Genomic DNA, 27,607 nt, shown 5'->3' on the forward strand with positions numbered 1-27,607 from the left:
TTGCAGCTCACTTTAATTTTACATGTACGCTGTGAATTTTCATTGTTTAGAAAGCCATTGCTTTAGAAAACACCTTGCGTCTTTCGTTAAGCAGCTGGCGTCTTTTTCGTTTTGCTTTAGAAACATCTGGCGTTCTTTCGTTTTGTTTTTACAAAACATCTGGCGTCTTTCGTTGGTTTATTTCATCAATCAACGGCGTTTTGAACAAAATTTTTATTGTTTAATCACGCACAGGAGAAATCTCACCAGGCACTACCTTGGAGGTAAACAATGGCTGCTAATGGGAATGAGAGACAGAAGAAGTCGGCTTTTAGCTAACACTTACACTTCTACAGAGACAGAAGAATTCGGCTTTTAGTTAACGCGCACGCTGCGAATTTTTTATTGTTCAACAACGCACAGGAGAAATCTCCCACCGGCACCACCTTGGAGGTCAAAGGGTAAGACTTGTTACTCACTACTACGAGCACGACGAGGGACGAACGGGTGCCGCCTTAAGGAGCTTCGCCCCTAAAACAAAATGGCTTAGATTTGCATAAGACTACTGGTGGTTGACAGTTCTGCCTCTTCTTGACAGACTTGTGCAGCGCATGAGCAACGTTTCCCTGTCCGCTTGCTGCTAGAGGGCCAGCAAAATGAAAGGTGCTCACTGGAGTGTTCCCTTTAACAGTGGACCGTACTGTACAGCCGCGGTAACGTCTGTGTAGAGCGCGCGAGCAGCCGGTTTTTGCTCTTCGGGGTGACACCTTCAGGCAGTTATGGGCTCTGACGTACTCAACCTGACTACCAGGCTGCGCATGCTCCTGACGCAGCTCTTCAGAGCTCGAAACTGTCTCAAGGTGTCGCCCCGCAGAAGAAAAACCGTATGATCGCGCGCTCCACAGAGACGTGGCCGCGTCTGTACAGGTATGTGCTACATGTACATGTATTTACATGTAACATGTAGCACCTCATCCATCAATACATGCGTGATGGACGCTTTCTGGCAAATGGACTCACATTGGCAGTAGTATCGTGACAATGGTCAGTTTTAGCATAGGCTTCAGTGATCGAGGAAAGTATCGTAGGGAGGAAGTGTATGTGGGTAAATGTAGGCGCCCTGATCGCAAACTACACTAGATTGGATCATAGTATCATACACTTACCCGTGGTGTAAGAATAATTATTTTACACCGTGCACTTACCAAAGGGAAAGGAGATCACTCGTTACTCAAAAGATGCAATACGTTGTGCTTTTATTATCTAATTTGAATTTTATCCCTGCAGAATTCCTCGTCGTAGATTTGGAACTTGTTGGGGGCGCATAATAGATCGTAGATGAAGAGGCAAGCGCTGCTGATGTTGTGCACTCCCTGTAGGGTGACCCACAGCTCGCAGCCTGCAGTCAAGGAAAAGTGTTCTTAACATTGCCTCATTAAAACGACATTAAAGGCAAATATTAATTCGTCATAGATTGTTGAAGTAGCGTTTCAGGAAATTCGTGGATCTTGTTTCGTACTAACGAAGCGCTTAGTTTGAAAGCAAATCATGTTTTCGTGGTCCGCGTACCATTAGCTCAATTCAAAGCGCCTGCCTCCGAGAACGGCCTTGTAACGTATCATTCGCCGTGTCCGCACTGCCTGACAGACAGCGCTGCGGATCAAGGGGCTTTAGCGGAGCACAGCCTGGTGAAAATTGAGCTTGCGGCGCAATATCAACTTCCTTAATGCATTAATCAGACTGAAACGCAAAAGTTTCATTTTATAGCGCCTTGTTATTCTATGAAATATCCCTTTTTGTCATGGTTAGTTTGAGTACTTGTGACAAATAGCACTCGGAACTTACCATGTCATCAGGCTAGCGCTGCAGAATGTCCCACAGGTGATGCGAATTCCGTCTTACATTTTGCCTTATATTTTCGATTACTAAAGCGTTACTGTATACAATATTGACGATTTAGAGGTTCTCAGCCATTCATACGGAAAATGTTATTTGCGTTTAGTGTCCCTTTAGCAAGAAAAAGGCTCCGCTTTTGTACCAGTATTTTTATCATAACTCTATTGATGCAGCAAATATGTACATACACAATAAGCAGATAACCCAGCCGTGAAAAGAACCTGATTTTACACGCATGCACTCGACGCACTCGCGCGCATACTCGTCCATTGAAAGAAAATGGCCTGAAGGCGCCTTAGCAAGGATTACTACTTCAACCCCTAAAATTTTCACGGTATGTTAGAATTTCGATAAATGATTTCGAACATTATTAAGCATTGGAAAACGCAAGAAGTGATAGTTGGGTATAGCAGTGTACAACCGCGGAGAAGGCGGGGAATACTTAGTGATGACAAATGAAAAGGTTATTGGCTTCCGTTACTCCCAGTAATCATTTTACAATCTCGTTGGACATCGTTTTCTGCACCAGAAAATGTAAAATATTCGTAGCAAAAGCTATAAATACGTCGTAGCCGACATGCACCTCTTAGTTTGCAAATATGCATCTTGAAAGCGTACTGCCGCTTCGAGAGCGCGAGTAAAGGAATGGCTGGCACATTTCTCTCTTTCGTTACCTTGGGAAAATTCGTCATATTTTGTATGTTTTAGTTATTATTTTTATTGAATAATGTGATAGATACAGTGTAACGTCATATGTCAATATGAAGCCAAGTAAATGTACAATTTTAATAGTAGTACTTCAAAAATTAGTATTAGGGTATAATATGCTAGAATAATAATGGAAAACAACATTTATTGAACATTCGATAGAACATTTTTAATGTTCTGCTCCGAACATGAAAAAACAACGAAAAATAATCTGAAATAAGTAAAATATTTGCAAATCAGTTTTGTATATAAAGGAAAGTTTGAATGATTTAGCTTAAAACACTTATGACTTTTCAGGTTTTGTCTGCCTAGTAAAAACTGCGTTGTTCCATCAGGTTGTACGTTTATACCTATTCCCTCTGGAAGATTTCCAAACAAAGGAGCACAATAAAGATAATTATGAAGGGGAATAAATATGCAATTCATCCATATGTATTTTAGCAAATTATGCTATACAACAGCACAGGAAAAATTTCAGATACCAAAAGGTAGCACTGAACATGGCACCGAAGCATATGGCTTCACCGCACAGAATAAAAATATTCTAAACTTGTAAGCTTCAAAGAAGTCTTCAAATTTCAATCTCTTACACTACAGAAGCGGGTGGAACTACCTGTGAAAGCTCTAATAAGATGTAAAAAAAGGGTTTTTTCTAAGGTTGCTGTGAATCTAGGCAAAACGCGTTACAAGTGGCATTGGTCCGGTCATCAACTTTCTTCGTCTCATAACACTTTTTGTACTTCCTCCGCTTGATAAATCGGCGCGATTTGTTCTGTATGTGCTTGTTTTGGTGACGTGTAGTCGTGGAAGCTCGACAATTCTCATACAGAGTGGCAGGCAAATGAAATTCACCATCTCTTCAGCCGTGACCATTTCCCAAGAACCATCATCCTCGGCGTAAATCTGCTTCGACAGGATTTGCAACGAAATCATGTTTATTACTTTCGCTGTGAGAAAGATGCGCAAGACGCCGATTTTACTTGCGACACTTACCACTTCACTACGCAACACTACACTGAGGCACGGCTGGTATCCATCTTGGGCTGAGCATTATATACTCTCTACTGGCTGAAGATGATGTCACAAAATTTTTATCATGTACTCTCCAGACACTACAAATTAAGTATATAATAATGCCAACATCCTCACGACATTTCAGTGGGAGTAAAAAATCGACGTGCGAGAAAGCGTAACGTACTGATCAACACCTGACTACGATCCGGGTTCGTTATGCGTGTTTTCTTTATCCGAACTGTATTTCCATAATTTGACACCACCCTCAGAGTCACTTCTGCTAGAAACAGCGGAAAAATCGATTGCCGACGCAACTGAATACTCCAAGGAACAACAATTCCGAGAGGCTCTCGCTACCATTGCTGGTAGCGAGAGGGTGTCGCTACCAGTCTGCGATTTTAGCGAACGAACCAAGCGAAGCGTTATTTCTGAGTCGCTGTTCTCTGAATCGCCGCCGCTCGGGTAAAAAGCTAACTATGCAGGGAACGAAACTTTAATGCTTACAGAATGTGCTAGATAGCACAACTAGTTGATTGGGGCACCCGCATATTTAAGTTCTCACTCGACGCGTTCGGGTCACCGGCGACCCACGTTCTAAGGCGCGGTAACGAACGAGTTAAGCGGTGACGTGTTCAACTCTGCATGCAAGGTAATGCATGTCCTGAAGTTCCATTGTGCTTGCCAAAATGACGGTCTCTGTTGGTGAGAGGAGCTTATATGCACCGAATTATATGTGAGATTTGGGGTACAAACGAGCGCAAAGAACGTAAGTTTCGAACCATGCCGGCCGCTTCATGAACGGCCGTCAACGACCATGTGAAGGCCTCTTTAATGAGGTAGCAATGACGCTGTAGAAAAGGTCCCTATAATCCTCACCATGGCCGCTTTCTTTAGTGAGAAGACAACGAAATTTTTGTACCGCTTTTCCGCCATGGCGTTTGCCAGATATCGCCTTCATCATCTCGGCCACCAGCCGCAGCCACAGCAGCAACCACAGCGGCAAACCACAGCCGGCCAGGCTACGCGCCCCTGTTCGCACCGAGGCGTCGCAATACCTCTCTCCGATTTCCATCGTTAGCACAGACTGTTGGGCTGGTTGGTCATTCATTTTAACACACTGAAGACACTGAAGTCAGCGCAAATGAAGGGGGACGCAAATACGAAGCATAAAAGGACAGGTACCTGTCCTTGTCTGCCTCGTCTTTGTGTCCGTCTTCATTAGCGCTAATCTCCCGTTTCTGGCGGTTCCGGCGAACCGTGCTCCGAATATCCGTGCCTTCGACATCGGCAGCAAAGGAAGCCGCTGAGCAGTGCGCTTCAGCGCCGTAATAAACAGTTGATTTCGAACCCTCAGTCCGGTCGCGCCTTAAGGCGTAGCGGTTTTTTCATGACACGATGAGCCAAGTAATGCTCTCGCATTAAAGATCTGTTGAAGCATCCTTGTCCTCCCTGTTGTCCTGAACATCGACGCGCTAACGAAATAACTCACCATTGTCATGTCTTGGAGAACGAAGTATGTCGCAGTTATCATATTCTGAGAAGACCAGTGGATAGTAGACGGACACGAGCTTGTCTGTGAAGGAAGAATAACAATATAAAGAGCGGAAGTCAAAGTGTCCAGCTTGGAAGCTTGCAGTCGAATGCGCAAGCACGATTCGTGATTGAGTGCTTCATTACAGAAGCTGAGCGTCACTACACTGATAATTTTGAGATATTAAGAACTTACTGTTCGGTATGCAAGTGAATGGGGATAACCGATGATCAAAGTTTATTACAACAATGTTATATTTAGCCTGATATCCAGGGCAATTTGTAGTTGTAGTGCTGACTTAGCACGCATTCCGTATTGTACCAGGTACTGCTGAAATGAAGACTGTGGATCCAATAGTCTCTACCTTACTTTCACCGAATACGGGAACAAAGTTGCGTTAAGTAAGCTCATTGAAATGAAAAAAAGGCACCTCCCACGGATCATTCGGAAAGACATGTGCACTTTGAAGGAAGGCGGCATGTAGCTAATCGCTCCTGCACTTTTTCCGGCACGTCATTAAGAAGGAAGCATACATTCATGTTCGCAGCGCTTGTTTAAGTCTATAAGAAGTCGCTTAAAACGAAAGGCACATTTGTATAAATGACGGGAAACAATATTCCGACAGATTCCACGCAAAATGTGAATAGATTTCATGCGAAGCGGTCAGCGAGTGCCACACATTGAACTAACTCTTACTAAGTTTTCACCAGTAAGAGCCATGCGACGGGAAAACGACGACGACTGTGCCCTCTAAGCATTCGAAGCGGCACGAACGCGTTCTCGGAATATTCCAAAGAGCTCGAGGCACGCGAACCGAGCCATGAAGGAGGACGAAGGGGAGTGAGCTGGCATTGTCTGCTTGGGCTTTACAGAGGAAGGTTGATTTGAGGAAGAGAGGTCGAGAGAGGATGCGGATCGCCAGCAGACGGACTGGCGACGGGAGCCACGGGCGTTCGAGTCTGTAATCGGTGATGTGGACGCCCTGAGTTGTGGCCGGCGTACTCAACGGCGTTCGAGCAAGGCGCCTCGGCGACGGAGATACCACGCGCTGCAAGTACGGACGTCCCTATCGCGAGCCCCCTCTCAAGCAAGCCGCCAAAGACAATCCCCGGAGAGTCACGGGAGCGGTGGAACACCACACCGGGTGATCGGGCCGACGACGACGTTAGGCCTAACAGGCCTAGCCGTCAGGAGAGGGGACTGCCTGCTTGTGAACAGGCAACAACAACGGCTGGCGCTTTGGGCTATGGAGCGGACAATGCCAAGTTAAATGACCGGACTATATAGACAGCAGACGGGACTTTGGCTATGCACCAAGTCATCAGAAATGTCAAGTAAGGTCGGTCCGACGTATTAGTTGGCAGAAGACTGGAGCAGGCGAGGAGTAGGACGATTTAGTTATGTACTGAGTTGCGAGATTCAAGTTTGTTTGCAGTGACTGCATTTTGTACATTTCTATATTTTAGAGTTTTCCTTTTTTTGTTTGATAAATGTTTGCGGCGCTATACCCCGAGTCTTGACTGATTCTGTCACCCGGGACCACCCGAATCCGTGACATAGGTGGAGTGACGTCTTTTTGTAATTTGAGTAGCGTGCATATCGTGGGCTTACCATGTAAGTTGACTATACTGGTGTCTAACGAGTAACTCACTGTCTCACGTTACGCCAAAACCCACATTACAGCAGAGACATCACTTTTATGGAAAAGAAGCGTAATCAGCGTTCGTTCGCGTTTTCCTGCTGAGACGAGTAATGCTAGACTATAGCTCGTTGATTCATAATAATACATGTAAGCGTTTCTGTGCTAGATTGAAATCGGCATACATAACAAGCAGTATGTCTTTCTCTTGTTTAATCAACGCAAAGTGTCCTATACAGTTTGCAATGTCTAATTTCGCTGTCCTGGCTTGATATACACTGTGAATTACATCTGGCGCATACCCGCATATCATGAGCCGTGGCATGCGCAACAGGTGACAGGAGAAAAGGGTTTCATGACGTACGTGACAGGCATGTCATGTTATTGATGTCATGACCTCTCAGTCATGTTCGTCATACACTCATACATTCCCATGACAAGTTTGGTTTATCCCAAGTTAAGAGGCGAAAATGGGAGCGCCTACACGTGGGTGGCTAGAGATAGATAGATAGATAGATAGATAGATAGATAGATAGATAGATAGATAGATAGATAGATAGATAGATAGATAGATAGATAGATAGATAGATAGATAGATAGATAGATAGATAGATAGATAAATTTAGAAAACTAACGTGATTTTGGCATATAGGGAGCTGCAGATCCATCGTAGCTTTATCAAGATATTCGGCATCTTTACACATCTGAATGCGCGCAACGAAAAATGTGCTGTAAAGTACCAGCGCTAACGAAGATGTCTGCGTAATTGTTTTAGCACTCTTTTACACATTTCTTCTTGACGGCGAAGTTGGCATTGCAAGTTGAAGCGAAGAATGTAGAAGTCATCCTGAGAAGGAATAAGGCTGAGTGTATGTAAAACGGAAGGAATGTTCGCCCTGAGGAGTGTCACAACTGGCAATTTTACAGATGTTGCCGTTATTAGGCGGGCATTGAGAAATTATGATATTTTTATTAGTTATGTGAGAAAACCAATGTAGGATTTAACAGTTCATTGTTAAGGAATCATCAGGAACATAAAAACAGCAGAACGATATAAGATGTTATTAGTAACATGCTGAGAAATTCCAGCAGAAATTTGTGTATTGTGTGTGTTGTTAGGCGCAGAGGAACAGTACTGAATAGTAATGAGTAAGTAACAATGTAGCTTCGTCAAGAGTCTTGCTTAGTAAATTAAGTTTGTTTTGTGTTTCCATATTTCCGATCGTGATGTCCCACGCTTCACACGAGAAAAGGTTTACTTAGGGCATAAAGGAGGAGCTTTGAAGGAAAGATGCCAAAATGTCGTATTCATTGAAGAGGCAATTTATGTATCTGTGTGTTTCAGAGAGGTCATATAAAAATTGACGGTTGTCTAAGAACTCTTTCTTATAGGAACAGGCAAGGGGGCGCGATTACGCTCCAGAGATAATATCGTGTTGTATAACGGCCCTATGCAAAGTACTGTTAAGTAGTTTTTCATAATATGTGGTCAGAAAATATCCAGACACATTAGCAACAAATAGATAATCGTTATCGCTGTCATTCTTGCACAGCAGTAAATATGTTAGCTTGAATTCCCTGACCACATACGACTGGTAAAGAGTTGCCGGTAAAACGACCTGTAATTGTTTGCACAAATAATGTAGTACCTTCAATTAGGACATATTTTCTTTCGGTTGTCCTGTGACTTGTGAAGTACTGTACTTTTTTACCTTGACCTTACCTTTGTAGGGGGAAACGGCCATCCCATTCGGCACGTCATATCCTTCGGTTGCTTCAGGAAATGTGTACACTGTCCGGTTTACTCTGGAAAGAAAAGTAAGTTTGACCACTTATCTCAATGAAATAAGTGTCCGAAAGGAATACAGTTTCTGAACATGATGTACACGGCTCGGAAACGAACTATGACTGAGGACTGCTTATGCACACAATCGATACTTATTCTGCTTGCGCGAATATTGCACACGTATTATTGGCTCGAAGCTTACATTTTCGCCGTGGCATTGTCCCAGTAGTATGTCTCGGCAAGAGTGTATTTCTCTTCGTGATTCCACTCGTAATTCCTCCCGTGGAAGCACTGTCCAGTCCCTCCGACGAGGTTGTCATGTTCGAACGATCTCTGGTACAGCACGAACACTGACCTCTGAAGGAAGCTCTGAAGCGAAAGTACAAGAACGATAATTGTGTTGCAGTCTAATTTTAAGAGACAGCAGCAGTTATGATATTTACGCATGGGAGCAGCGGTACGAACGCTGGGACTTTAGTACGTAAACTGTTGACAGGAACGCAGACACTTCGGAACGTTGTGCGCGGCGTGTACTCCATGATTGTGACGCCAGCGTGATTGTGGAACGGCTAGAGGGGAAAAAGCTTTTGAGGCCACTCAGAACTTTCGGTGTTCAGCAGCCGTGTGACACTCCCAACAGCTGGCGCTTTATTATTAAGTAAGAGCACCATTAAAGAATGCATTTGAAGCAATTTTCTTAATGGGATGGTGAAACACATTTCCATCATTGAATGACCTCAGTATCGTAGTTCATTGCCTCACGAATCGATTGCGCAAAAATTTCTCGAATACGTCAAGAACGAGCGCAGTTGAGTTAGAGGGGATTTGTGGGACGCCCTAAGCGCTGTCTCTTCTCTCGTCTTGACGAGCGCGCCGGAAGCTACACTGGGATGCGTGGCACGGGGACAGGTTTTCCGTTGGGTAGATTTGAAAAGGAGCCAAGCCACATAACCTTATCGCCAAATTTGTAGTCAAATGCTAGATAAGCGCTAATATGAAAAGAATTCTTATTATTGAACAATGAATAACGTTATTTTCAATCAGCAATAAAACAGAAATAAGGGCACTTTTTCTTCTCCTCTGCCTTGTCAACTAATTATATGTTCTGTGCGCCTGCGTATCGCCTCTCTAGAATAGTTGGAGTAATTGCCAGATACAGAGTAAGAATGGAATATTGCAGCCAATCATTATGTAGGAACGTTATTTGTAGAAACAGGTCGTGCTTGAAGTCCCGGACCGAAGATGAGAACCAATTCCCTTAACGCCAGTCCAGCTTTAAATAGTGATATCTGGTTGACGATGATCAGCCAAGCTTCACATTGTTAAGGATATCCGTTTTTGCGAAGTTCACACCACACCTGCAATGCATCAGCTTTAGAAACTGCCTCGTAGCAGCAGCATCGATGGCGGGCAGCGTGAACGGCGTGCTAGACCCGCGTTTACCAACATACGCGCAACTTCGTCTATTTGGTCGTAGCCAAATAGCGCAATGTGCGCTTTTTGGCTTATAAATATAAATTTGCATTATATTGTATTACTTACCCAGTTTTAACTCTTATTTAAATTTATAAAACCACCCAAATCTTGACCCATCCCCGACGGTGCGTGAGTCGCATTGACTAGACGAACAAGATCTTCGTCACTCCGTCTTGCTATGGGCGCCGCGCGTTGCGTTGAGGTGACTCGGTGAGCACCAGACTGCTGGCGGGGGAGGACATTCACATGTAGCGACTGATACGTCAGAAAAGCTTGGAAACAAAGAGTAGCCGTTAGGCTTGCTTGGTGTTTTATTAGGGAAATATTACGAAAGATGGTTACTAAATGCGCCAAAATAGAAGTTCTAAGTAGCCAGAATGTAGCCATGGCGCTAAGCTGAAACTTTGGTCGCCAGACGGAGTCATAAAGTAGCCATTTTGGTGCAAAGTAGCTGCCAGCGGCAATCCTGTATGGGGGAAAAAAGTGACATCAGCGCGCGTCAAGAAAGCTTTGTTGCCAGGTTCTGCAAAGTGCCATAACCGAAAATTTGGAGAAAGTCTAGCCCAAACATAGCCAAAATTAAAAACATGAGCCTGTAAATCTTATAGCCAAAGTAGCTATTTGCACTTCGCCACACAGATATTCATACGTCATTAATTTTTCGCAAGCAGTCATTCCGATATGTGCATTACTAGATGAATAAGCTGCTTCCATCTAGCATTAAAGTTCTGGTGTACATAAATAAATGAATGAATGAAACAACTTTATTGCGAGATCCGGCTAGTTGCTGGTCCGGGCCAGACCACTCAGATGGAGGACGGAAGACCTTGTCGTCCACTAGCCTCCCTGGCCTGCTTGATTGCCCAGGCTTTGTCTTTTAGATCGGAGCTGAGCAGCGTTTTCCGCCATCGCTCCCGGAGAGCTTCTGGGGAGTCTGTTTGCTGATTGGCACACCCAACTGGGAAAACACTATGGTAGCCGCAAGCTCGCACATTATTCGCTTCCCAAGGAAAACGTTACGTTAGCTGTTAGTACTCGTTAAAACGTACGAGTTTCTCACCATGGAAATTTGCCGATGTATTCATTGATCATAAGCCCGTAAGTGTGAGAAACCTCGCCATGCCTACATCGTGTTCCAGTCATTTGGTTGCCAATTTGCCATATCCTCTTGTTTGTTCCGTGTAATTATTCATGACAAGAGCTAGCGATCACCTGTCACAGTACTACAAACGAAAAGGCAGCATCGCGCGCAAGTTCAATAATACTAATCTCAGGAGTTTCGCGCGTCAAAACCACGATGCGATTATGAGCCACGCCGCAGTGGGCATACGGGATCGATTTTTACCACACGGGGTTATTTCAAGCGCACACAAATCAAAGTACACACAGTACACACGTGGTATCGGTACGGGCTAGTTGCTATTTCATATTAAACTTCCGTATTTCGGCTAGGCATGGCAATGAGAATGCAAGAGAATATTGAAGCAGCAGCAATTGCGGAAGACCATTCGGTTAGCAAGCCGTCAGTTTCATTAACATAGAAAGAGCTGGCGTTTCTAAAATTACACGTGCGCTCTTGTCCGGGTTAGGATGTCTGTTAGCTGCACTTTGTTGTGGCTATTGCGTTGTGGCTTGGCGGCGTGTACTATCTCGTGTACATAGTCATTTATGCATGTTTTTTAAAATAAAGAACTAGTTGGAAGTCAGCGCTCGTCTGTGTCGGTTTTTCGTCCTTTCGTCGCTTCCTGCGCTGTACGGAAGTTTAATATTTATTTTATTTATTTATTTATTAATACTGTCAACCCTCTGTTGAGTGTCCTTATAGGGAGGGTAGAAATAAATGCAAAAACCAGACAAGCAGGTATGTCAAGTGGCAGCGCAATCATTTAAATACATGTCTAACAATTTTTTTCAAATTGGCAAACATCACTTGCATTTACTACACAGCTTGGTAACACATTCCAAAGTTCGATCACAGCTGGGAAAAAAGAATGACGAAACACATCACTGCGAGCGAAATATGGTAATAAAACATAATTGTGATTAACACGATTGCCTCGTTTCCCTGGCAGCTTCAAGTACTCATCTTTGTTAATTTTCAGCTGTCCATGCAGTATCCTAAAAAAAAACTTTCAGCCGGTTCTTTTGCCTTCGTGCTTCTAGTGGTTCCAGTTCACATGACTCTAACATCTGCGTGACAGAATTCAACCGGTGGTAGTTTGTGCATATGAAGCGCTCGGCACGACGTTGAACTTTTTCTAATTTCTTTTTCAGGCTGTCCTGATGAGGGCTCCACACGACCGAGGCGTATTCTAGTCCTTGTCTATTATGAAAGTTTTGTAAGCCGCCAGTTTTATATCTCGCGTAGCTTGATGCAATTTTTGCCTTAAGAAGCCTAGTCTTTGATTCGCTTTCGAGCACACATTTTCGATGTGTGTATGCCATGCGAGATTTTGCGTAAGAGTGACACCTAAATATTTAAATTGGTTAGCATGTACTAATAAATTACATCGATACTATAGTGAAAAGGCATAACGTTTGCTTTTTTAGTCATATGTGTGTATGTTGACTTAGTGTTGTTTATTTTCATACCCCATAAATTACGCCATTGGCTGAAATTTTCCAAACAACGACTAATTCTGACTTGATCGTACGCGCTCGTTACGGTAGAATAAATTAGACAATCATCTGCAAAAAGCATCACTCTTACCGGCTGTTCGACTACTCTAAAGATATCATTGATATATATAAGAAATAACAAGGGGCCCAATACCGAACCCTGGGGGACACCTGAAAACACTTGGAGTGGACTCGACGAACCGCCACTTAAATGTACCGTCTGTGTTCGGTCATTTAAGTATTATTTTATCCAAGTCACTAATTTGTTATCGATACCAATTTCTCGAAGTTTAAAGATTAGCTTATCATGAGGCACTTTATCAAAAGCCTTTGAACAATCTATACAAATGACATCAATCTGTTGCTTCTCATCTAAGGCTGCAGCAAAATCATGAACAACTTCAATTAATTGTGTAACAGTGGATAGTCCAACACGGAAGCCATGCTGGAATGAGCAGAGTAAGGTGTTCTGTTCTAGAAATTGTAAAATGTCTTTTGCGATGATGTGTTCTAAGAGTTTGCAACTAATACACGTTAGTGAAATGGGGCGGCAATTGTTTACAAGTTCGCGATCACCACCTTTGTATACCGGTATAACAACTGCCCTGCGCCAGTCCATGGATAAGAAATGCGTATGCAATGATTTCTCATATATTATCGTTAGGTAATACGACATCCATTCAGCATAGCGTTTCAGGAATTCAGGACAGATCTGGTCAGGCCCACTAGACTTTTTCCCATCTAGGTTCAGCAGCAGTTCAAAGACTCCCTCTAGTTTAATTACAAGTTCTTTGATTGGAAAATGTATGAGATACCCTAAGTGCTCACCCACATTAGTGTTCGTATTGTTAGTAAACACAGACTGGAAAAAAAATTGAAATGTTCAGCAATGTCAGCTGTTCTCGTTAACGTTCCTGTGCCCTTTACGATTTCTTCAATTTTATCTTTTCTACTGCTGAGATACCTCCAGAATTTCTGTGGGGAATTTTTTAAGAATCCTGTTAGTGTTTGTCGAAAAACTGTTTTTTGGATAGTGTCAAATTCCGCCTCAATTCTGCGCGAAGTCTCGATATTTCCTCAGAGCCCTATCAAGGTACACGGGTGTTATTGTACTACACCCCGATCGAAATGTGGCCACTGACGTCGGGAGTCGAACCCGCGACCTCGATCTTAGGAGTGCAACATTCAGTCTGCTAATCCACCACGGCGGGATTGCAATTATTGTATATTGCTTACTGCTAGTATAGCAGATATCGCAGCAAACGGCCTTTGGGTGTACGTACGACGAGAATTCTTCGCGTTGAACCGCAGAACTAAAGCTTCGCGGTGTATGTACAGTAACACGTTTATGTAGTTGAACTTATTCGCGGCTTGTTCGCTTGAGGTATTCACCGTTCTCGTTATGGTGCATATATAAACAAATGTTTCATTTTCTTCGTGCCACCGTGAAAATTTACAGGGCTGGAATTTTTTGGCGATGTGTTCTCCTTGATTCTGGGCTTGTCGCTAGTCTTATCATGTCCCTGCTCCCTGCGCGGCTGACCCGTTTGATGTCATTACGGGCGGACCGTCGCACTGCAAAGCGCAGAGAACACGGATAGGCTTCGCGATGAATTACTGGCCTGGGTCACGGGGGTCCGTCGAAGCTGAAAGCTTCGACGAAGCTTGACACAAGGAGCTTTCTGTCGCGCACACCGGTTATTGTTCTGACAAATATAGTAGAATTGGTTATGACCAAATACATGCAGCTGTCGGAAAAGGTCAGGCGTGGTTATCATACGTGAATGTTGGTAGCTGCTATAGTGATGCTTGCTTGATTCAGAAGCCCCGCAAATAGGATGTGTTGAGAATTAATTAGAAACGTATGCTTTCTTTAATGTTTTGTTATCAAATAATAATAATTGCCGGGGTTTAACGTCCAGTAACCACCATATGATAATGAGACACGCCGTAGTGGAGGGCTGGGGTTCTTTAAAGTGACGTTTTGTTATCGGCTGACAAATAGCAAAAATGAATATTTTCAGTACCTGACTGGTATATCATAAAGAGGGTGGCGCCAAACACGACCTGTGTGCATTAACATTTCTATAGGGGGTATGGGACAACGTAGATTTGGGAGCGACATTTCAAATTTGTCTCCGAAATCTTTTAATTATTCCAGGGGAAAAGTGGTCAAATTTTAGTGGCAGAATTTGGGGGACTTCTGTAGCCCATACATAGCCAAGTAGCAAATTTTATGCAGCCCAATAACAGTCACGCAGCCAGCTTGCCCATCACGACGCGAAAAATTAAAAAAACAATGCTGTTTAAGGTGTTGGTAGCTTGTGCTCCGTCGTAAGAAAGCGTGATCATTAGAGGCCTGACTTTTAGGCACTAAAAAGCTCGTTTTAAAATAGGCAGGCAAAACATCGTGTTAGGTTTGCAAAATAGTAAATATAGACAATAAATATTCACTTAAATGCAAATAATTTGAAACGAAGATGTGCGCGAGCTCTATCTACGAAAGGAAAACAAAAATGTTATTCGTTAAGATGTCACAAAGGCGTTAAACAGTTGCACATAGACCGTGCAATGTGCTTTGTCCCGCACGGTTCGCAGAACACGGTCTCTCCCGTGTTCTGCACAGTGAATCAAGATTCCACTGTCGAATCAACACTCCTGGGTGTCTTTTCGGTATGACTGAGAAGGGCAAATCACGAGCAGAGAGCCAGATCGCTGAAACACCAGAAGGGAGGGATTTCTCCTATTGTCCGGGTCGAATTACGTAGAGCCAATTTCTCCCCTGCCAGTGAATTACTGGCACAGCCAGGGGGGAGAGGCGGTTCAACACTCCCCCCCCCCTTCCTTCCGAAAGCGCTGATGCAGTAACGCCTTACAAGTTAACTTATAAAGCAAAGGCCGCGTGCACATCATATTTTCCTTTCTTTTTTTGCTCTTCACTCTCCTTTCTGCTGACGGCTCTCAATGGTCTCGCATTCGCGAACCGCGCACGCCATGTCTCTGCGGCGGCGAATGTGCGTGTCCCACTTCACGGCTGCTAGCAGTTGTTTCCAGGAGTTGGTGGAACTACAGGACTATGTTGAACCCGATAGTTCCGAACAGTCAGTGTTGCGCGGTAGCATGAATAGCGGTCTCAAACTGCTCCCGGGAACGCAACTTGAGGCTAAATAGTGTTAAATATTGTTAATACATCAGGCCAATCTTGAAAATAGGCATTTATAGGCATTTGTGAGCATTTAGGCACAAACGCCAAAAATAGGCATTTATAGGCACTACAAAAACACTATAAAAGCATTTCTTAACCTCTAATTCGTGATCATATATCAAAGTGGCACGATAGGAGCGTAAGGAACAAAATAAGCATTCACCTAAAATCCGGTCTCTAGTGATTATCATGAACCGGCACGCGCTGTCTTCATTGCCCTTTACAGGGAAGCTGTTTAAAGGACCAATAAACAACCCCGCGGTCCAAAATGTGTCATAAAGCGATAACTGCGCATTTGGACGATGTGACCATGCTGCCGCAAGAATTTTGCGAATAAGTGCTGTAATACGGAAGTTACATGGTATAGAACAACACGCTTTGGCTGGTTTCGGTTTCTCGATCGGCCTTTCCACACTTCTCGACAGCCAAGAGGGGTAGGCGTAGCCCGCTATCGTGACTAAACCCTCTTCGGCAAGGCAGCCAATGACTAAGCAAGGCTTTCTCCACGTGTCGCTCGTGTCAGAGCGGCGCCAGCGTCCCCGTAACGACGCGGCGAAGAAGCGCGGTAAATGCGCGGCCAAAACCGCGTCACCACAGGGCCAAAGCGTCGTTTCGTAGTGCAGAGGACCGATCGACGAAGTCGGTGCAACGTAATGTTGCCCATGGGCAAGATTACGTCATTTCGCGTAGGAGAAGGATTGGACATGGGCTGGAGAGGGGCGCGGGAATTGTGTTTCGAAATGGAGCACTGTGCGGCGCGCAGCGCTGAGATATTCATGAAATGTGATCTCCGTGGCTGTCTACACGATTTGGCGAGCTTGTTTGGGAGAGGTAAAAAAAAAGAAAGTTTGATCATGTTTACTGGCCTTTAAGCTATTGATAACTTGTGTTCCGTCGTGCAAAAATCCTCAGGTACACTCTTAGTCAGGTCCCACTTAAAGTGCTAGATATAGCCAGGAAACCGGACATTTTTCGTCTGCTTTCCTTGATATAGCCGGCCTTTAAGCACGACATGATTAAGAGTGTAGGTATGCGCCACAGGAATCGGGCAAGCCCCACTACCGAGTACAGCAGATGCGAGCGTTGAACGAAAACTCTGCTCGGCGAAGTGGACCCCGTGACACACGTGAAAGAGAGAGATAGAAAAAGCAAGCGCCCGTTTAACATAGGTTGATTCTGCGGAACTTCGTAAAATATGCTGGCTGCAATAAAAATAAGCAAGGGTGAAAATATTTAAGGTTAGACGCCATTACTGTGTAGCTATATTTACTCACCTCATAGCTAAAAGAATGTTATTACAGGGGAGGACAATAAAAACAAGAAAACTAATCCAAAATTTGCTAAATCACATCACCGTCTTAATTAGCTCTTCAGAAATCATCTCACCTTGTGTCTTTGAGCTTACGTGACATAAAAGCCCCAGTTATTTTTTATCATCTCGACCAAAATTGCTTAGTTTCTTCTTATTTTTACCTAAATTGAACAATCTCTGTAGTTTTATTTTTCATTTTGGGTAAAAGTTCTCACTGTTAACGCCTACGGGGCGCTTTTTTTCTTGCCCTGGTTTTTTTTCTTGCCCTGCAATGAAAAAGAAGGACTTTCACGGAACGTCAGCTTCTAAGAATGATTACCTTCCAAGCATCTTGATACGGAGAGAGGTAGCTCTTACTTTCAGGCAATGTGGACGTCACAGATGAAACTACTACGGTGGCGATGACGGTGCAATAGTATGGAAGAACTTGTCTATGACGCATTGTTCTTTTGGTTTTCCAATTTAGGGATTGACACCGCCTGGAACAGAACGAATGAAAAAAGAAGTACTTGCATTACACAAGATTAGTAACTCTTTCAGTCAAAGTGTTCGCCATATGGAGGCAACATTCATTTGAATATTTCCGATCAGTGGCAGCATCTTAAAATTTGGAACGTGGCATTGAAATTATTGGCAACCATGGCCTATACAAGGGGTATCAAACACGTGGTCCGCGGGCCGCATGCGGCCCGCCGACCAATTGCTAGCGGCGCGGTCCGCATATGACTGTCTTCTTCCCATTTTGATTTTCTTAATAAGTTAGTTCGTGAGCTACACAGGCGTGACTGGTCTCAATCGTTCTTTTTATGAGGAACCCTGTGCGGTCACCATGTTTTGAAACATAATCGCGGAGAAAACACTCTATATTTCACAATAGGCGTCTGGATTTCAGTGATTCTGGACATCAATATCACTGTGTTTTTCGAAACCTGACGTCAAATCCCCGTCAGAAATGAACCCCATATGAGATATGGGAATTGCCTGCTTTCGAATGGCAACGTTAGGTGACTGTTTGTTCAAACTCACCTCCGCTCCCTCCGCTCAACCTTCTTCACTGGCCCAGCCCTTTAGGGAGGCTAAATTTCGGGGATGTGGTCCTTTAGCTAAGGTGAGCTTGAGAGCCCTGGCCCATACAGAAGCAGCATACTACATTCTAGTACGAATTGAGTAAATACAAAAGATATTCATTCCTATTGTGCACTAACAGGTTTAGCGAGAAGATGGATATCTTCTTTATCACTGCTAGGAATCATTGTTTTTTCTGGTGGCTCCCAATAAATAGTAACAAGCGCATCAATGAGTAACGAAAATTTTAGTTCACTTTATGGGACTTAGAGAGATTGAGAGATAAAAAAAACGATCCGGGAGTTCTCACGCGCTGTGCTTGGGAATCGATGTTATGAGACACATTAAGCGAGGAGCTGCGTATGCCGCATTGTTTGGCTTTTAAACGAACGTGACCACACGGATCGAGGTCTTCGTGTGAATATAGGGTAACTGTGTGCGCGATGCGGCCTTACCAGGCACGTCGACCGCACTGTCGCGCCTAAGAGAGCTTAGAGCTCGACGTAACGCGGTACTCACGTTCGAGGGCAGCTGCCCGTTTCAACGAGGAGAAGTATGTTACGGTACGCTGACGTGTGTGTATCACAGGCAGCGTTTGTGAGCGCATTCCGGCGGGTCAAGCAACGCCCGACTATGAGTGGCGAAGCGCTCAGTGTGTACGGTAGGCTGACACCTACCGATGCAGCTAATTACACGAAAGTGAAAGCTGCTTTGCTGAAGCGATTTAGATTCACCGTGGAAGTCTAGCGAGATCGGTTCCGTACTGGAAAGCCGGCTGATGGCGAGACGGCAACGCAGAATGCCGCGCGACTCAGCCATTTTTTTGACCGGTGGATCGAACTTTCAGAGACGGCACAGGAGTACGGTGAGCTTAGAGAGCTTCTTATCAGAGAGCAATTTCTCACCAGTTGCCACCCGAGCCTGTCGCTATATCTGAAAGAGAGGAGGGCTAAATCGCTCGAGCATATGCTTGAATTGGCTCATCAATTCTTGGAAGCGCAAGGCGGCACGAATTTGGCCAAAGTCAAAAAGGAGGGTCCCGATGATTCGAAGATATCGGCACGAGAAGAAAAGAAGCATGCACCGGAGAGTGTTCCGCGATGCTTTCTGTGTAACCGAGTGGATCATCGCGCTAACAGCTGCCGGACCAACTTCTCACGCCCCAGTGTGATGAAGTGTTTTAAATGTGGACAAACTGGGCACAAAGCAGACACATGTCGAAACAATGCGAGTAAAGCCCACCATGCAGCTTGTGCGTATGCCCCGCGAAAAGAGGAAGAAGAAGCAGTCAATGATGAATTGACCGAGCTCAAGAGCGGGAAGAAGGTTCATTTCATTGGTGCTGTGATAACAACACGACCGACATGCACAACGAAAGGAATGTCGACACTTAAGGGGAAAGTTGGTGGAAAGGAAGTCACGGTACTAAGTGATAGTGGATGCACCACTGTTATCGTGCGAATAGAATTGGCCCGAGACAGTGAGTTCTGCTGTACGCAACGCCTGTCAGTAATCCTCGCATAAAAAATTAAGCGCTTTTATACGTAAAAAAACACCGGAAGGCTATCCGATGCACTCTAGCACAAAAAACTAATATACCCCAATCGCGTGCGCAGCTTGGTAGATGTACGTCGCAAATTTTGCATGTACAGCCGTATTAATAGCGGCCAAATGTGCCAAAACATTATCAAACGGTGAAACTTGAATACGGTTAGGCACTGCATGCCCATGCAGGTGCCTTTCGCACCAATACTGCTTAGTACATTGCATGGACTCGCGCTTCCAGAAAATGTTCCAGTAAACTTATATGAAAAATATTGCATCATCCAGTGCGATTTTAGCGCAGTCTCCACTTTGAGACGAGTATGAGGTGATTTAAATTGCGCGGCGGGACCGCTGTACCAGCGTTAATCGAGATGTTTTAAAAAATATGGCCGTTGATGGAGTCGTAACAGAACGTCGGAAATATTTCTGCGATAGGTACTGCCGGATATAAGATTCATTGCATGTTAGGAGCAAATTCCCACCTGCGCGCTGCGTGCCAGACAACGACGAAAGGCGAGCCACCGTGTCTCCAGCGTGGACAGCTCACTTCACGGGTCAGTTATGTCCCGCGAGTGTCGTCGAAAATAAGCGGCATTTCTTCTGGGGAGCAGTCTGCCGAGCGACCGCGAAGCTGCATGCAATCAGCGGCAGCTCCTTGCTTTCATGGTCGACGGAAACGTGGGCCGCACCTTCTATTGAAGCAAAAATAATGTCTGCTGGAATAGTGTCATTCATTTGAGGGGAAGCGACGTGCACTGTCCAACGTTTGGAACCAAGATGAGTTCGTTTACAAGGGAAGTTCGTCTACAGTGAGTGCACGGCGCACAGCACCTGCTCAGGCATGTTTGCATATTACATACATATATGGCCGACAATACCACGGTTATCAGCGCATGTTCATCTCAGTGTGTAATTATTACGCGGAGAGGGTGGAGCCAACAACGGTAACAAGTAAAACATCCTGGCGTATCAGCATAGGCATGCGCACGAGGGGGGAGCGGGGCGCTGCAATGACCCTTCGCCCCCCAGATAGGGAACCCTGCGCACGCCTATGCGTATGAGCGTGAGAGCTTTGTCCTGAAGCAACGTCGACTGCTGCTTCGATTTAAACTTAAAGGGACACTAAAGAGAAACAATGAATCAGCCTGGATCGATAAATTGTGCTCTGAGAACTCTAATGTGGTTAATTTCACCATCATAGGTTTATTGATCGAAGAGAAAATAAAGTTTGAAGTATCATTTTTAAATTTCGCGCCGAAATATTCCCGCGTGCCGTCACGGATTTCAAAGTGTATTTATCGTATCTTGGCGCCATTGGCTCAACTAAATTACCCCACACTTGGTATGCTAAGTCTATGGCCAATGTACTTCATTTTTACCGATTAGGAACTACGCAAGTGTGGTGGTTTTAGTATCGTGAAAGAGTACTTTACTAATATGAGAAAAATCGTTTTGCTCTTTAGTGTCCCTTTAATAGGCTTAGTGATAATATCGCCTACCGGCCCGGTAACTGTCGGCGGTGAAGTGACCAGCGACGTTACTTAGAACTCGGCGATCCTCCGTCGTTAGTCGGCTACGTCGCTGTGCGGTTGACGCGGATGGATTCCGAGCTCACGTTCCACGGCAAGCGAATCCTGTCGTTGAAAACTCGCTCAATCCAGGAATGCCAACAGGCTGACGGCTAACATGAATAGATATCTGGTATTTGCACACCAAGATTTTAAGTGTCACTGAAGCGCCAGTGCCAAATATAAGCGTAACAGTTTTATCTTTTATACCAAGCGGGTAAGTTTACTTCAAGTATGCTCCCAGCAATAACTTGAATGACATCCTATGCATTTTCACGAATGTCATTTGAAAATGTCTCCTTATGTATCAGTGAACGCTGCATGCATAATAACGACCTCCACTGCACTAACACGCCAGAGCGTGTAACGATTCACTGGGGCATATAAAACCCCATTTTTTAGAAACCCCTCCCTGGCGTGTTGTGACGTAGTGGTTAGAGTTCGCGCTTGCTGAATGAATGTTCGCCAGTTCAAATCCTTGTGTGTTCGCTGTGAATTTTTCCGTGATTTTCTTCTGAATGTAATATGTGTATAGGTTATGACGTCAGAAAATGTACCGCTAAACCTCCAGATCTCCAGTTAGAGAAAACTTGAAAGCGCGAACGACGAAGACGAAAACACATACAACAGGACTTGCGCTTAACTTGCAACTGGCGTTTATTGGAAACGAACATCGTGATATACCCCCGCATCAAGCTCATGCATATGCACTCGTCATCCCACAAAAGATAGCGTGGGTTTATTTTGAAAACATGATATTTGAAGACAAATCTACGGTGTATCAATGTACTTCGAAAGAAAAGCCACTTCATTTTCTTTTAACAGCAAAGAGGGGCTGCTGACACACTTATCACCTGCTTTCTTTATCAAGTAAGCCTCGACGATTTCGCGTTCTGTTCTTGAACTGCTTTTTTTCAGAAAAGTGGTGTTGCAAAATAAAGGGGTACAAGCACATTGTTTGCAATGTTCTGCCATGTGGCTACCGAATCCCTTTCTGACATCGTTATTGTGCTGTCTCGCCCTGTCATTGAAGCATTGACTAGTCTGTCCAATATAGACACGTCCACAACTCAAAGGAATGTGGTACACTACGTTTGCAGTACACACAGTGTAGACAGTCTTATGATTGGTGTGACATTGCACGCGTTTCTTGGTCCTTTGAAGGTTGCAGACAGCTGATAGTCTGCAAGGCGCAGAAAAAAACTAGATTGATATTATGTCGGTTAGCTATCTTCTTCAAGTTATGAGACACTTTGTGAAGGTATGGGATTGCATGCACATGCCTTTTTTCGCGCTTTCAAGTTTTCACTAATGATGGACCAACTGGCCCAAACCAAGGTATTGTTCCAGTTAGAGCTGACAAGGTGACCTAAAATTGCGCGGTTTCATACACCGCCTATAGCAAGGACGCGCCGCAGCTGGTACACACCGCAGCTAGGACATGGTCTCGCGGAGCGAGGAGATCTCTATAGCCGGCCTTGTAAGTAGCCGTGAATCTAGACGAAATATCTCCGGCCTATATTGAGTTCCGCGGATGAGATGAGCCGCTGAGAAAACTACTCCGCCGCTGGGCGGCTACGGGCGTCGACGCCTACTGGTTGCGCCGGCTAAACAAAGTCTATACGTGTTAGATTTTCGTCTCGTTTCTGGGCTTATAGAAGGGCACTTTAAGCAGGACATGATTTTAGGACTGTACTTTCTAATGGCCTGATTCGTAGGGCAAAAAGCCTTTTCGTGATCTGGTGTTATATTTCCAGTAGAGCTGTGCACGGGCTCCGGGTAGCCCGAAAGCCCGAGCCCCACCCGGCCCGCGGGCCGGGCTCGGGCTCGGCGTATTTTCACCTCGGGCCCGGGCCGGGCTCGGGCTACTTGGAGTTTTATCGGGCCAGGCTCGGGCCCGGCGCAAAGCACGATTCAAGCCCGAAATATAGAGAATGAGCGGGAATTGTTTTCCAGCACGCATACAGCGCCTTTTCCGCAACCGCCCGTCACCGCTTTTCCTTTCCATTCGCTACTTCAAACAAAAGGGGAGCAGATAAAGCACTGCCTCTGTTGCACTCCGACAAACAGAGAAGTAATTAACACCACCTGAGCTAGTTACGGCGCCACGCGACTGTTCGCGTTAGATTTAAGGCCAAATCTCACATGAGTGAAAATGCACGCGACAGCGACGAGCGACCCGACGTAGATCGCCTTCGTGGAAGCTGACGCTTGCCTGGGCATACCCCATACACGTGACGGCTTTGGCGAACGAACTCCATTGTTGCTGGCATGAGGCCGTCTACTTGTATAGCAAAAGTGCCGCGAACAGTCTCTATTAGAGACTGTTCGTCGTGTGTCGTTTGATCATATTCGATATGCTCAATAAAATGCCAAATTACCGGAAAACGATGTTTTGTTTTCGCAGCGAACCTTCAAAAAGCTGGGCTGGGCCGGGCCCGGGATTGGGTTTTCGTACGTCGGGCCGGGCCGGGCGGGCTCGCAGCCCTCTGCCGTCGGGCTCGGGCGGGCCTTCGACAAAGTCAGCGGGCCCGGGCCGGGCTCGGGCTCGGAAATACGGCCCGTGCACAGCTCTAATTTCCAGCACGTGCAGTGTATCGATAATTCTTAGTGAACAAAAACCACTTTCTATCTATCTATCTATCTATCTATCTATCTATCTATCTATCTATCTATCTATCTATCTATCTATCTATCTATCTATCTATCTATCTATCTATCTATCTATCTATCTATCTATCTATAAAATTGGCATGGCATGACATGAGTGCATCATGAACATAAATGACATATTGCAACATTAAAATAATGACATGCATGTAATGTTCCTCATAATTTGCATGCCGCGGTTTAGGTGCTGTTTCTATCGCTTCATTAACTTCAAGTACGTCGAAATGGCATGCCATGACATGAAGCTATAGGTAAAGTAAACGGCAGGTAATGACCTGAAAATGATGTCATGTATGTCATGTACGTGATGATTTACATGAGACGATCGTAGTGCTTCCACGGAGGTTTCTGTAACTTGATGTAGACCAAAATTATTATAACATGAGTATGACAATCACAAATCACAGGTCATATATATATAGCAGACTATACGTCTCCTTAACATGACATATACCAGAATAGGCTTGCATGCATGTATGACAAATACACAACAGTTAATGACATGTCATGAAATGAATTCCTTCATTTAAACAGTGCGATGCAAGCAACTCCTCGCTGACTGCTACGTATTCCATTGATTCCAACTGTGCGTGGGACCTGCCGGATCATTTATGGATGTATAGAAAGTATTAGATAAAGAGAAATAAGGTGTCAACGTTAAAGTTTGAACAATTTGCCGCTGGTGTGAACTGGGGCACAACCTCTGTTGTACGCGAATTTTGCGACTCCGGCAGCCTTCATACTTTTGCACAATACAAGGAGTAGTGATTGTCAACTGCCTCCGTATGAAATTAACGCACTACATCATTTCAGAGTGCACTAAAAGCACTCGATATTATCCGCCGTTCCCGCGCAATACACTTGCTAATACTTCCAGTGGGGACACTTCCATAAGTAATCAATAAAGTAGACGGGAGACCAGCCGCTGTCGGATATATATTACAACTAATATTGCACCGCGTGCGTACTGACGAGGTTGCGGGTTCGGCTGCCTCTGTAGCAAGATGTTTTTCTCGAACTTAATTTCCCTTTACCTCATAAATTTTACACCTCATTTGCAATGACCGTCCACATTTTTGTGTTTCTTTATTAGAGGCTAGCATTACGTAGATCTGGCTGAAATGCAACAGGACTCTCATGAAAACGGGTTTCTGAAAATTAAGACTTTGAACGTCAGGGAAAAGCCATCATGGGCTCGGGATTGAAACCCATGCCGTCTTGCCATAACCGTCTTGCCTTTCCAAGGCAATACGATTATGGTAGTCGAAAGGGCGAGGCCTAATTCACCAAGTCGAAGCGTAGTTACCCTGACCAAGGCTAATGAGTTTATATAAAAAGGTGAAAGTGGAGTCATTGCCTCCCTTTCATGCAAGTTCCTGAACCTCACGAGCTTGAAATAATTACTTGCAACATTAAACGGAACACAAAACGTACCTGCGCGAAGGCTCCTTGGAGAGCAGTGTGGAGTATATGCAGGACGATGCGTCTGGTGTCGGCGTAAGTGGCCATGCCGCAACGTCCTTGTCGCCGTGTTGGTGCCTTTCCTGCGTGTTTTGTCTTCACTTGCGGCAAAATTTCATACGACCGCAACGTCGATGCATGTCACGTCTTCGTCGGTCGCATTACGCGCTTGCTTCGAGTTACGGGGAAAACTATGCAAATGAAAGGTGTAGGGAACGTCCCACATATCTGGATGCTTGCGGCTATTCCCGGTACTACATAACTAGTAAGAAACTTCGGCATGTGACGCGGGCAGGCCGTATCTTAATTTGATTGAAGGGAGGCTCCGGCGAAAATTCATTTTAAAATCTAGACGTTTCGAAGCCCGACTGCCTATTTCTTTAGGCTGACGTGACGCACATGAGGCATAGGAGCGCTTATATGAAGGCGCCTTTGTCTGCGAGCCAGGCTCGCAGACACTTGTCCAGCCGAACGTTTAACTTTCACTATCTCCGGTTATCACCATGTAAATGGACCTAAAAGGTGAGAAAGCTGAAATAGTTACGGATATGGAAGCTTTTGTTTTCCCTCTAAATGTCCATGCTTCATGAGGTACGCGTCTAAATAGGTATCTTAGTGTCGTCTTTCTTTTGACTCATGCACAACGACAACAACAAGCTCTTGTCTGCAGGCACTGTATGCGATATTATCCCCCTCATTTGATGCTTCGGGAAATGCGAGTGCTGGAAAACGCCCTCTTTGAGAGCAACTGTCTATTTTCCGCGCATGCCATCTGTCTAACGTTAATGTGGTGTACTGAATATCCACATGCGTGTGCACTAGGAGTTCCTGCCGCTCGGCAACACCCATCATCTTCAATTCTCCCTCAACCCATTCAATGTATCAGAAAGTAAGGCCTCGAACCGTTTATTACTTTGTAAGCGTCACATCTATGTCACAAATTAGCGGGTTCTAAAGCGCGCGCGCAGCCGCTTTCAAGCAGCTACGAGACAGAACGGCGCGAGTCGCGCGCCCAAGAAGCGCGAAAGACGAAAAAAACAAGCATCAAAAGACGCCGGCGCGCCGCATCCTCCTCACCCACTCGAGCCAGACGCCGTAAACACGATCGAACGCCTGGCAAATCCTGGATCTTTCTAGAAGGAAAGGGTGACGCATCCGCGAGCGATGCCGTCGCGATTCGAACATACGAGAAAGCTCTCGCCCTTTCCCCAGGCTTGGCTGTGCTGCACGCGGAAGAACTCTCCCGACGCTTCTAGAAACCGGGGAAGAAGGGATAAAAGCGTGCAAACGACGAGGAGTAGGCGGTCAGTGAGTAGTGCAGACAGGAGTCGAGAAGTCAGTGAGTGAAGGAATGGCCCGGTGATGGTGAAGTTATGCGAAGTGTGGCTTCGTTAGCCAAAGAAGACGTGTTTATGATGGTGTGTGGTCAGTCGCTCGTCGATCTGGAAGAATCCGATGACGACACCGTGTGTGCCGTGACAAGTCACGACGACGGTTGAGCTACGACGATCAACGCTGGAGCTGGCGTGAGTGTTTCCTTGAAGAGAAGCATTCGATTACCGTCCAAGTATTGTGGACTGGATACGCCATTGTATATTCAGGACTTTAACGGTCATTGAATAGTGGTAATGCATGCGATTGCATTCGTAGCGTGTGATCTGTTTGTTTAGCTCCCGTTGTGTAAACACCATCTGAATTATATTGTGAAGTTGTAACTGGTACCAGCCGAGTGTGCATGTGTTTGTATTATTTGTATTGCCTTAACTGAGAATATATTTCGTTTTCGTTTGTGTTATCGACTCTCGGCTCTGACTCGGTCTTTGGACCACAACCGGTGTTCGCTGGCGCACTAAAGGACCAACTCTAAATTGTCCGCGCTTTCGTGGTGCGTTTTCGGAGGGCCGTGACGCCAGCCCTTAGAATCCGCCCCGCGATTGCCGTCCCCATTAACGGGATAAGTGACAATCTAACACCTGCATATCTCAGTGAAAATGACGACGAAAAGCTCTGCACACTTTACAGCGTGTGCAACTGCATTATATACTTGCCTAGGAAGGTTCAGTAGTCCCTGTGTATATTATGCGTTGGAAATTCATGTTGCAATGGTTCTAACCGGGTTATAACAGGGACAAG

The 27,607-nt window shown here is 45.1% G+C and overlaps 1 long non-coding RNA gene across 1 annotated transcript; it reads right to left on the reverse strand.

Annotated features, from left to right (window-relative positions):
• Positions 1-1,218: 1,218 nt before the first annotated feature.
• On the reverse strand, positions 1,219-20,418 carry LOC119384924 (uncharacterized). Its single transcript, XR_007415584.1, has 5 exons — positions 20,258-20,418; positions 8,756-8,922; positions 8,491-8,573; positions 5,087-5,170; positions 1,219-1,378 (listed from the first exon to the last, which is right to left on the reverse strand). It is a non-coding gene; the product is annotated as an uncharacterized LOC119384924 (long non-coding RNA).
• Between the last annotated feature and the right edge of the window lie 7,189 nt (positions 20,419-27,607).

This window comes from Rhipicephalus sanguineus, chromosome 3 (genome assembly GCF_013339695.2).
Source record: "Rhipicephalus sanguineus isolate Rsan-2018 chromosome 3, BIME_Rsan_1.4, whole genome shotgun sequence".
Lineage (NCBI taxonomy): Eukaryota > Metazoa > Arthropoda > Arachnida > Ixodida > Ixodidae > Rhipicephalus > Rhipicephalus sanguineus.